General features: G+C 40.3%; 1 pseudogene; it reads left to right on the top strand.

Annotated features, from left to right (window-relative positions):
* Positions 1–356: 356 nt before the first annotated feature.
* On the top strand, positions 357–8,487 carry LOC121441357 (annotated as a pseudogene).
* The last annotated feature ends 1,111 nt before the right edge of the window (positions 8,488–9,598 follow it).

Below are 9,598 nucleotides of genomic sequence, written 5' to 3'. Positions count from 1 at the left end.
ACAGAACACCAAATAGACTGGATCAAAAAAAATCCCCTATTCATATAATAATCAAAACACAAAACATACAGATTAAAGAATGAATATTAAGAGCTGCAAAGGAAAAAAGGTCAAGTAAATTATGAAGGTAAATCTATCAGACTTACACCAGACTTCTTTAAGGAAACCATGAAAGCCAGAAGATCCTGGATAGAGGTACTGTAGAAACTAAGAGACCATGGATGCAAGCCCAGACTACTATACCCAGCCAAACTATCATTCACTATCAATGGAGAATACAAAATATTCCAGGATAAAAACAAATTTAAACAATACGTAGCCACAAATCCAGCCTTATAGAAAGTAATAGAAGGAAAATCACAACCCAAGGAATCCAACATTGCCAACACTGTCTATAACTCAGATATCTAGCGACCCTTCACCAGCACAACTCAAAGGAAACACACACTCTACTACCAAAAAAAAATAATAACTGGAGTAAACAACCACTGGTCATTAATATCACTTAATATCAATGGACTCAACTCACCTATAAAAAGGCACTGGCTAAGAGATTGGATACAAAAACAGGATCCAGCAATATGCTGTTTACAAGAAACACACCTCAACCACAAAGACAGACATCTACTCAGAGTTAAAGGTTGGGAAAGGGTTTTTCAAGAAAATGGACCTAAGAAACAAGTGCGTGTGGCCATGCTAATTTCTAACGAATCTGACTTCAAAGTAAAATCAATGAAAAGAGATAGAGATGGTCATTTTATACTCATAACAGGAACAATTCATCAGGATGAAGTCTCAATCCTGAACATCTATGCCCCTAATATAAAAGCACCCACTTATGTGAAAGAAACATTACTAGAACTTAAGGCAGACACCAAACCACACACACTAATAGTAGGAGGCTTCAACACACCTCTCTCAACAATGGACAGGTCAATTAGACAGAAACCTAATACGGACTGAGCAGGTAATATTTGTATATTTAGGAATATATGTATATAAATTTACATATATGTATGTAAAAACAATTAATGAAACTATGTGACTTGAGTTTCTACTGTTAATTTCCTCCATTATGTACTGTAAGCTCTAAGATAAAACATAGCTATTTTTCACCAAGTTGCTTTGGGTCAGTGTTTTAACACACTGAGAGCTAGCAAGCACAAGGAATTATCAGGAATGAGATACCTGTATCAGGTGACTCAAGAATGAAAGAGGAAGGAATTAGGATTTTGGGAGAAGAACTATGGGTAAGGACAGAAGACAAACTACTTGATCAGGCATCTTGTGGAAAGCACTTAAACACACAAGTTACTCTCAGCTGTAGGTGGGAGCTGTCACTCTAAGGTAGAGTGTGGGTACTGACACATTGGGCTGGGGTTTGGTAGGAAACCCTTATCACACCCTATTTCCATTCCCTGGGGTTTCCATCAACCTTGCTGCATACCCAGTTTTCCTACATCCTGTGGGCCTTTTGAGTCCTCTCTTCTAACTTATTCCTTTGTTTGCTAGAAAAATCAATCATTTTTTTTAGGTTTTCTAAATTAATGGAGTGTGGATTTTAAAAACATTCCCTTATAATATTCAGAATTTCTTCAGTGCCAGTTGTAATGTTTCCCTGTTCATTTCTGACTGATAATTTGGATCCCCTCCTTTAGTTAGTTGGTCAAAGCATCTTTTTGTTTTGGTCATCTTTTCAAAGACCCAGATCTTAAGATTTATTTTTATTTCTGCCTTGAACCATTCATCATTTAGTAAGTGATTGTTTAATCTCCATATGTTTGCATACATACTAGATAATTTTTTGCTATCATTAATTGCACTATGTTCACATATATACATGGAGTGATTTCAATCTCTTAATAAGTCAACAGTAATTATATATTTTTATTGAATATGTTCTTTTCACACAACATATTCTGATCACAGTATCTCATCACTCATCTCATCCCCAAACCACCTCTACTTCTCCATGTAACTTCATGCTTTCTTTTTCTCTCTCTTTCTTTAGAAAACAAACAAGCAAACTGAACAGGCTACCAAAGAGGAAAAAACAAAAAGTACAAAGAAGTACACATGCACACACACACACACACACACACACACACACACACTGTAAAAACTCAAAGTCAGAAAACATAATATACAACCAAAAGTTCGGTAAGGTATAAAATGCCCAAAAACATTATAAAGCAAAGTTTTTAATAACTACCCTTGAGTTAATTTGTATTGACTATTTACTGCTGGGCATGGGACAAGCCCTTAAATGTGATTTATATACCTGGTAAGGCTCCATTGGAGAAAACTCATCTTTCCTTTGCAAGCAATTGCCAATTGGATATACCTTCTTGGTTAGGGATAGGAATTCATGTCCACTTCTACTCTCAGTGTAGGGATATGGCTTGGACCTGTGCATGCCCTGTTCATGCTACCACAGTCTCTGCAAAGTGATATGTACTAGACAGAGTAACTATATTAATTTCCTATGGGTCTGTTGTAATTTAAATTAGAAGGTCCCACATAGGATCATGTGTGTGAACACTTGGTCCATAAATGATGATGCTCTTTTAAGGGGTTGTGGAACCATTAGAATGTATATACTTGTTGGAGGAAGTACCACATTCACTGTAGGAGGTCTTTGAGAGTTCGTAGCCTTGTCCAACTCTAGTTTGGTCTCTCAAGGATGAAGATATGAGGTCTTGGTTTGGGAGGTCATTCTGTCTGTGTGTTGCATTTATTCAATGATGAGTAAAGAACTGCTTTGAGCCTATGGCAGGGAAAAACAGAAATACATGGGGAAAACTAAGCTGAATGGTGAAAGGAAGAAGGGCAGAGTCAGAGAGAAGCATTGGAACCACCAAAGATAGACGCTGTAAACTTTACCCAGTAAGCCACAATCATGTGGCCACAGTCATGTGGTGAGATACAGGTTAAAAGAAATGGGATAAATTAATATAAGAGTTAGCCAATAATAAGCTAAAGCTAATGGGTCAAGCAGTTATTTAATTAATACAGTTTCTGTGTAATTACTTCAGAGCTGGGCAGCCAGGAATGACCAAGCAGCCCCTCTCCTTGCTACAAGTTTCCTGACCTGCATGCCTGTTGTCATGTTTCCCTGCCATTATGGACTGTCCTCTGGAAACATGAGCCAGCTTGAATTATTCCCACCTGCCAAAAGATTCATTTCTCAAAGTATTTTATTACAGCAGTAGAAAAGCAACTAATACAAGGTCTTAGAAGAAGCATGATGGAACATGCCTGAAACACCAGTATCCTGGAGTCAGTGATAGCATGTCCATACATTCATGGTGTCCATGATCTAAATGTAGAAATTGTCTCAAAAATAAAAACAAAATAAGAAAAAAGCCATATTGCTACTAATTTCATCATTCTCTTCCTTCCCTTAAATTCTGATCTGCCATCATCTCTCACTTTTCCTTTTATATTATTATAGAACCAGGATTGAGTTAGTGGTATAGTTTTAAAATGAGCTATTTATTGGCCAACATTGAAACATTTGCTTCAATACATTTCAACATAATGTGGACTAGCTGCATCTATCATGATCGACAGTTGTATCCTGGAGGGGTTTTCTATGTGGTTTCAGGAGATCTCTCCTTTCATCCCAGGCATATCATTGGTTGTTCCCTACCCCTAGATTTTTGTGAACAATTCTTGGGAGTTAACTAAGAGATTTCCTGGTATGTTGATGCCACTTCTAGCACAGCATCTACATATAGCAATAACTTTACAAAATGTCACTACCTCCATTGACAGGATTTGAAATAGTGCCTCATAGAGAAAGAAAAAAATTATAGACAGGGATAAACCAGTCATGTAGGTCTTGACTATGAGCAGGGAGACACACTGGCAAACACATCCCACTTCTCAAATGCTGGGTAAGAAACATAACAAAGGGAACTGAAAATCTATTGTGGTGAGTTAAATTGCTTTTGCACTCATACACTAATGACTGAAACTTGGGAGATGATCTCAGTGGGAGATAATATTTGATGATGTAATAAATGTCTCAGAACTGTGAACAGGCCAGTCACCACTCAACTGATTGTGAAGTCAGCAACCAGCCTTGAAGAGCACATGAGGGGAACCAGCATGTTTTCCTTAGTTTAAGTGATTCTGCCACGTAACTGGCCACCAATTCAGTTAAAAATACTGTAACAGGTAAGTATACTTATACAGGTAAGAATAAGCTGCATTCACATTTGTTGTATATGTAATTTATGTTTCTAAGTATCCATATCAGAATTTATGACTGACTTTGGGAAAGTAGGTTCACCACTACATGTCTATTGACAGTAAAATGGTAGTTACATGTTCTCCAAGATCCATGACAACACTAGTTCTCTGTATTTTCCCAGGTTTCCTGTACCAGGCATGGCTTATTGACTGTGTCCTTTGCCTTACAGAAGCTTCTCAGTTTCAGAAGGTACTGTTAATTTACTGTTGCTCCCAGTGTCTGTGCTACTGGTATTAGATTTATGAAGTGGTTTCCTGAGCAAGTGCATTCGAGGTTACTTCTCACTTTCTGTTCTATGAGGTTCAACATGGCTGGATTTGTGTTGAGGTGTTTGGTTATGTTATTTGTGGCTATTATAAAGGGTGATGTTTCTCTGATTTCTTTCTCAGCTTCTTTATCATTTGTAAGTAGGAAGGCTACTGATTGTTTTTGAGTTGATCTTGTTTCCTGCACCATTAATGAGGGTGTCTATCAGCTGTAGGCGTTCTCTGGTAGAATTTTTGGGGTCATTTATGTATGGTATTGTATCTTCTACAAGTAGCAAAAGTTTGACTTCTCCCTTTTCAATTTTTATCCTCTTGATCTCTTTATTTTTCTGTTCTGATTGATATCCTATAATCATCATCAAAATATAGTTTTTCTATTCTTATTGTTATCCAATAGTCATAATCAAAATATAGGTCAATATATCACAGAATATTGAAAAACAAATAGAATGATTATTAATCTCAAAAATAAAATATTAGAGAGTTATGCAATGTTTAAGAGGGGCATGTTGACCCATGCCTAAAAGACCAGTGCTTTGCAGTAGAACATGGCTGAACACAATCTCAAGATTACTGGGAAACTGCCCCCCCCCACACCCGCTAACCACCACCCGCAGCAGGCTGAGGCTGTGGCTCGAGCTGGAGCCTGCACGAAGAGGCCCTGGGCATGTCTTCACCGCCATAGCCCCTGCTGCCACCTGCCCACTGCCGGGCCCTGGAGCACACAGGCCCTGTGCATGCCTCGAGGCTGAGCCAAGGATTTTAAACAGTTTTAACCTAATGGCTTTTATTTGAAAAACACTACATGGGAGGATGTAGGAATGTGGGACCCTTCACTTACAAAAAATCAGGACTATCAGACAAAACCTTTTTGCTGCAGTGCTTGTCCGTTTTCCTCAAAATTCTTCTCTGCCTGCAAAAGTCATTTCCGGAATGTTCATAGTGAAGACTTTGAAAATAGTACTTTCCTTAATCGCCCTCACTGTACCTTCAATGCAGATAAAAAGACTTTGGAAACACACTTTAAAATATTTCATGCTCCAAACTCCAGCGCACCGAGTAGCAGCCTCAGCACTTTCAAAGCTTCAAACAAAAACGATGGCCTTAAACCTAAGCAGGCTGACAGTGTAGAGCAAGCCGTGTATTACTGCAAGAAGTGCACTTACCGAGACCCTCTATATGAGATTGTCAGGAAGCACATCTACAGGGAGCCTTTTCAGCATGTACCAGCACCATACATAGCAAAGGCAGGGGAAAAAATCACTTAATGTTGCTGTCCCCCTGGGTGCAAATGCCTGAGAAGAGTGTAACATCCACTACAAGCAATGCCTTTTCATGCCCAAGTCTATGAAGCTTTGGTGCAGCATGTCATTGAGGACCATGAACGGATAGACTATCAGGTCACTGCCATGATTGGGCACACAAATGTCGAAGTTCCCCGGGCCAAAACCTTGATGCTGATTGCTCCCAAATCTCAAGAGAAAAAGGGCATGGGACTGCCACCAAGAATCAATTCCCTTTCTTCTGGAAATGTTCTGTCTCTGTCATCACAGCAGATGGTGAATCAATTGTCAATACCAAAGCCTAACTTCAACTCAGCAGGAGTCAATAGGATGTCCAATGTTCACCTGCAGAAAAACAACTATGGAGTCAAACCTGTAGGCCAGAGCTATGGTGCTGGCCAGTCAGTGAGAGTGGGTCTAGGTGGCAAGGCTCCAGTTTCCATCCCTCAGCAGTCTCAGTCTGTGAAAAAGTTACTTCCAAGTGGAAATGGGAGGTCATGTGGGCTTGGTGCTGACCAAAGTCCCCCAGCATCGGCCAGGTACTCCTTGCAGACTGCCAGTACCACCTCTCTACCCCCAGGCCAGGTGAAGTCTCCCTCTGTGTCTAAGTCACAGGCTTCTAGAGTATTAGGTCAATCCGGTTCTAAACCTCCACCAGCAGTCACACGCCCTCCTCCAAGCAACGACTGTGCTACTCAGAAGTGGAAAATATGTACAATCTGTAACGAGCTTTTCCCTGAGAATGTCTATAGTGTTCACTTTGAAAAGGAGCATAAAGCTGATAAAGTCCCAGAAATAGCTAACTACATTATCAAAATACACAATTTTACTAGCAAATACCTCTACTGTAACCGCTATTTGCCCACAGATACCCTGCTCAACCATATGTTAATTCATGGTCTGTCTTGTCCCTATTGCCGCTCAACCTTCAGTGACGTGGAAAAGATGGCAGCACACATGCGAATGGTTCACATTGATGAAGAGATGGGACCTAAAACCGAGTCTACTTTGAGCTTTGATTCGACATTGCAACAGGGGAGTCACACCAACATCCATCACCTGGTGACCACATACAATCTGAGGGATGCCCCAGCCGAATCAGTTGCTTACCATGCCCAAACTAATGCCAAGGTTCCTCCAAAGCCACAGCCAAAAGTTCAGGAAAAAGCAGATGTCCCTGTTAAAAGTTCACCTCAAGCTGCAGTGCCCTATAAAAAAGATGTTGGGAAAACCCTTTGCCCTCTTTGCTTTTCAATCCTAAAAGGACCCATATCTGATGCACTCGCACATCATTTATGAGAAAATCACCAAGTTATTCAGACAGTTCATCCAGTTGAGAAAAAGCTAACCTACAAATGTATCCATTGCCTTGGTGTGCATACTAGCAACATGACAGCCTCAACCATCACCCTGCACCTAGTCCACTGCAGGGGTGTTGGAAAAACCCAGAATGGCTGGGCCAAAACAAATGCACCTTCTCGGCTCAATCAGTCTCCAGGCCTGGCTCCTGTGAAGCGCACCTATGAACAGGTGGAGTTTCCTCTATTAAAAAAACGAAAGCTAGAGGATGACAGTGATTCTCCCAGCTGCTTTGAAGAGGAGCCTGAAGAGCCTGTTGTTTTAGCTGTAGACCCCAAGGGTCATGAAGATGACTCTTACAAAGCTAGGAAAAGCTTCCTCACAAGATACTTCAACAAACACCAGGAGAGAAATTGAGAAGTTAGCCGCCAGTCTGTGGCTGTGGAAGAGTGACATTGCTTCCCATTTCAGTAACAAGAGAAAGAAGTTTGTTCGTGACTGTGAGAAGTGCAAGCCCGGTGTGCTGCTAGGCTTTAACATGAATTAAATAAAGTCAAACACGAGATGGACTTTGATGCTGAGTGGCTGTTCTAAAATCATGACGAGAAGGACTCAAGAGGCAATGCTAGTAAGACTGCTGACAAAAAGCTTAGCCTTGAGAAGGAAGATGACAGCTTCTCAGACAGTTTTGAGGATTTAGAGGAAGAATCCAGTGGAAGCCACAGCCCTTTGACCCTGTCTTTGAAGTTGAGCCTAAAATTCCTAGTGATAATTCAGAAGAGCATGTACCGAAGGTCATTCCTGAGGATGCTTTGGAATCTAAGAGGCTAGACCAAAAAGAGGAGGAGGATGGTTCAAAATATGAAACTATCCATTTGACTGAGGAGCCAACCAAACTAATGCATGATGCCTCTGACAGTGAGGTAGACCAAGATGATGTAGTTGAGTGGAAAGATGGTGCTTCACCATCTGAGAGTGGGCCTGGTTCCCAACAGATCTCTGACTTTGATGTGATTTCATTTCACATGTGATTTCACATGTGAAATGAAACCAGGAACCTGGTCTGATGATTCTTCCCAGAGTGAAGATGCAAGGAGCAGTAAGCGAGCTGTCAAAAAAGGCTACGGTGCAAGATGACACAGAGCAGTTGAAATGGAAGAATCATTCCTAGGGAAAAGTTGAAGGGTTTTGGTCCAAGGACCAGTCACAGTGGGAAAATGCATCTGAGAACGCAGAGCACTTACCAAACCCACAGATTGAATGGCAGAATAGTACAATTGACAGTGAGGATGGGGAACAGTTTGACAACATGACTGACGAAGTTGCTGATCCCACGCTTGTCAGCTTAACTGGAGTAAAACTGAGCAGCCAGCAAGCCTGAGGGGCCTGGCACACATGGGCCATGTTGCATCTTGGACCTCTGTTCTGATTGCAGAGCTGTCTTTTAACTGGCACTGCCTTGCAAGGACCGGTCAGTCAGACTGTTGGGGACATATGACCACTACGGTCCCAGTGGTTATTTTTATGTCTATGACATGTGGTTGGTTGATCTTGCTTCAGACCCTTCTCTGGTAGATTCAGTAATGAAGTGTGGAAAACCAATAAGCTCATGAATGCTCACAGGGAAAAGCAGTTCATTGTTTGCTTTTCCAGCATTTCTTTCCCTTGGTAAGATGTTTGGTTGGATGTCCTGGGAAAGCCTTACCCTGATCACATAGTAGTGCAGGGCAGGCATACATGCTACCAGTCCAGTGTGTCTAGTAGACTTGGGAACATGGATCTTTTTTCATGTATTTATTCTGAATAGTTGAAATGTATATTTGTATAGTCTTTTATGCCTCAAGTGATGCTTATGATACTGTTACTGTGTGCTGCTCATAGGTTGGTTTTTAGTGTTGCTCTTGCTCTGTGATAAATGCTATATCTAATTTACCTAGCAGAAGCTTGACTCTGCGATAGTATGGACCTTTGGACAGACTTAGTTTTTGCACATAACCTTGTACAATCTTGCAACAGAGGCCAGCCGCATAAGATATATATATATATATATATATATATATATATATATATATATATCTGGACTCTTCTGTATTATAGGATTTTTTTCTTGTTCTGAGTATCCTTGACATTACAGTTGTCAAAACTGATATTTCAGATCTCCTTCTGAGATCTTTTAAGCTAAAATAACATGCAAAAATTGATTTTACAGTTACTAATTTTGACCCCTTTTAGATCTGTAAGAGTGTTGTGTCAGAGCAGCAAGCATGGTTGAGTGCTACATTTTGGGATATTTAGTTTCCTCTTTAGTTGAGCACCTCTGGCTGTATTTATTTATACCATCTAATATATGACACACTGTTGTAGAATTGTGATCTTGTGGTCTTTATTTCCCTTTGTATTCATTTTAAGCATCTAAATAAATTGCTGTATTGTGCTTAATGTAAAAAAAAGATTACTGGGAAATATATGTTGAGACTGTCTCAAAAATCATA

Source organism: Microtus oregoni, unplaced genomic scaffold (assembly GCF_018167655.1).
Source record: "Microtus oregoni isolate MIOR12 unplaced genomic scaffold, Mior012 000074F_ref0000038, whole genome shotgun sequence".
NCBI lineage: Eukaryota > Metazoa > Chordata > Mammalia > Rodentia > Cricetidae > Microtus > Microtus oregoni.
This window is presented reverse-complemented; position numbering and strand designations above follow the sequence as displayed.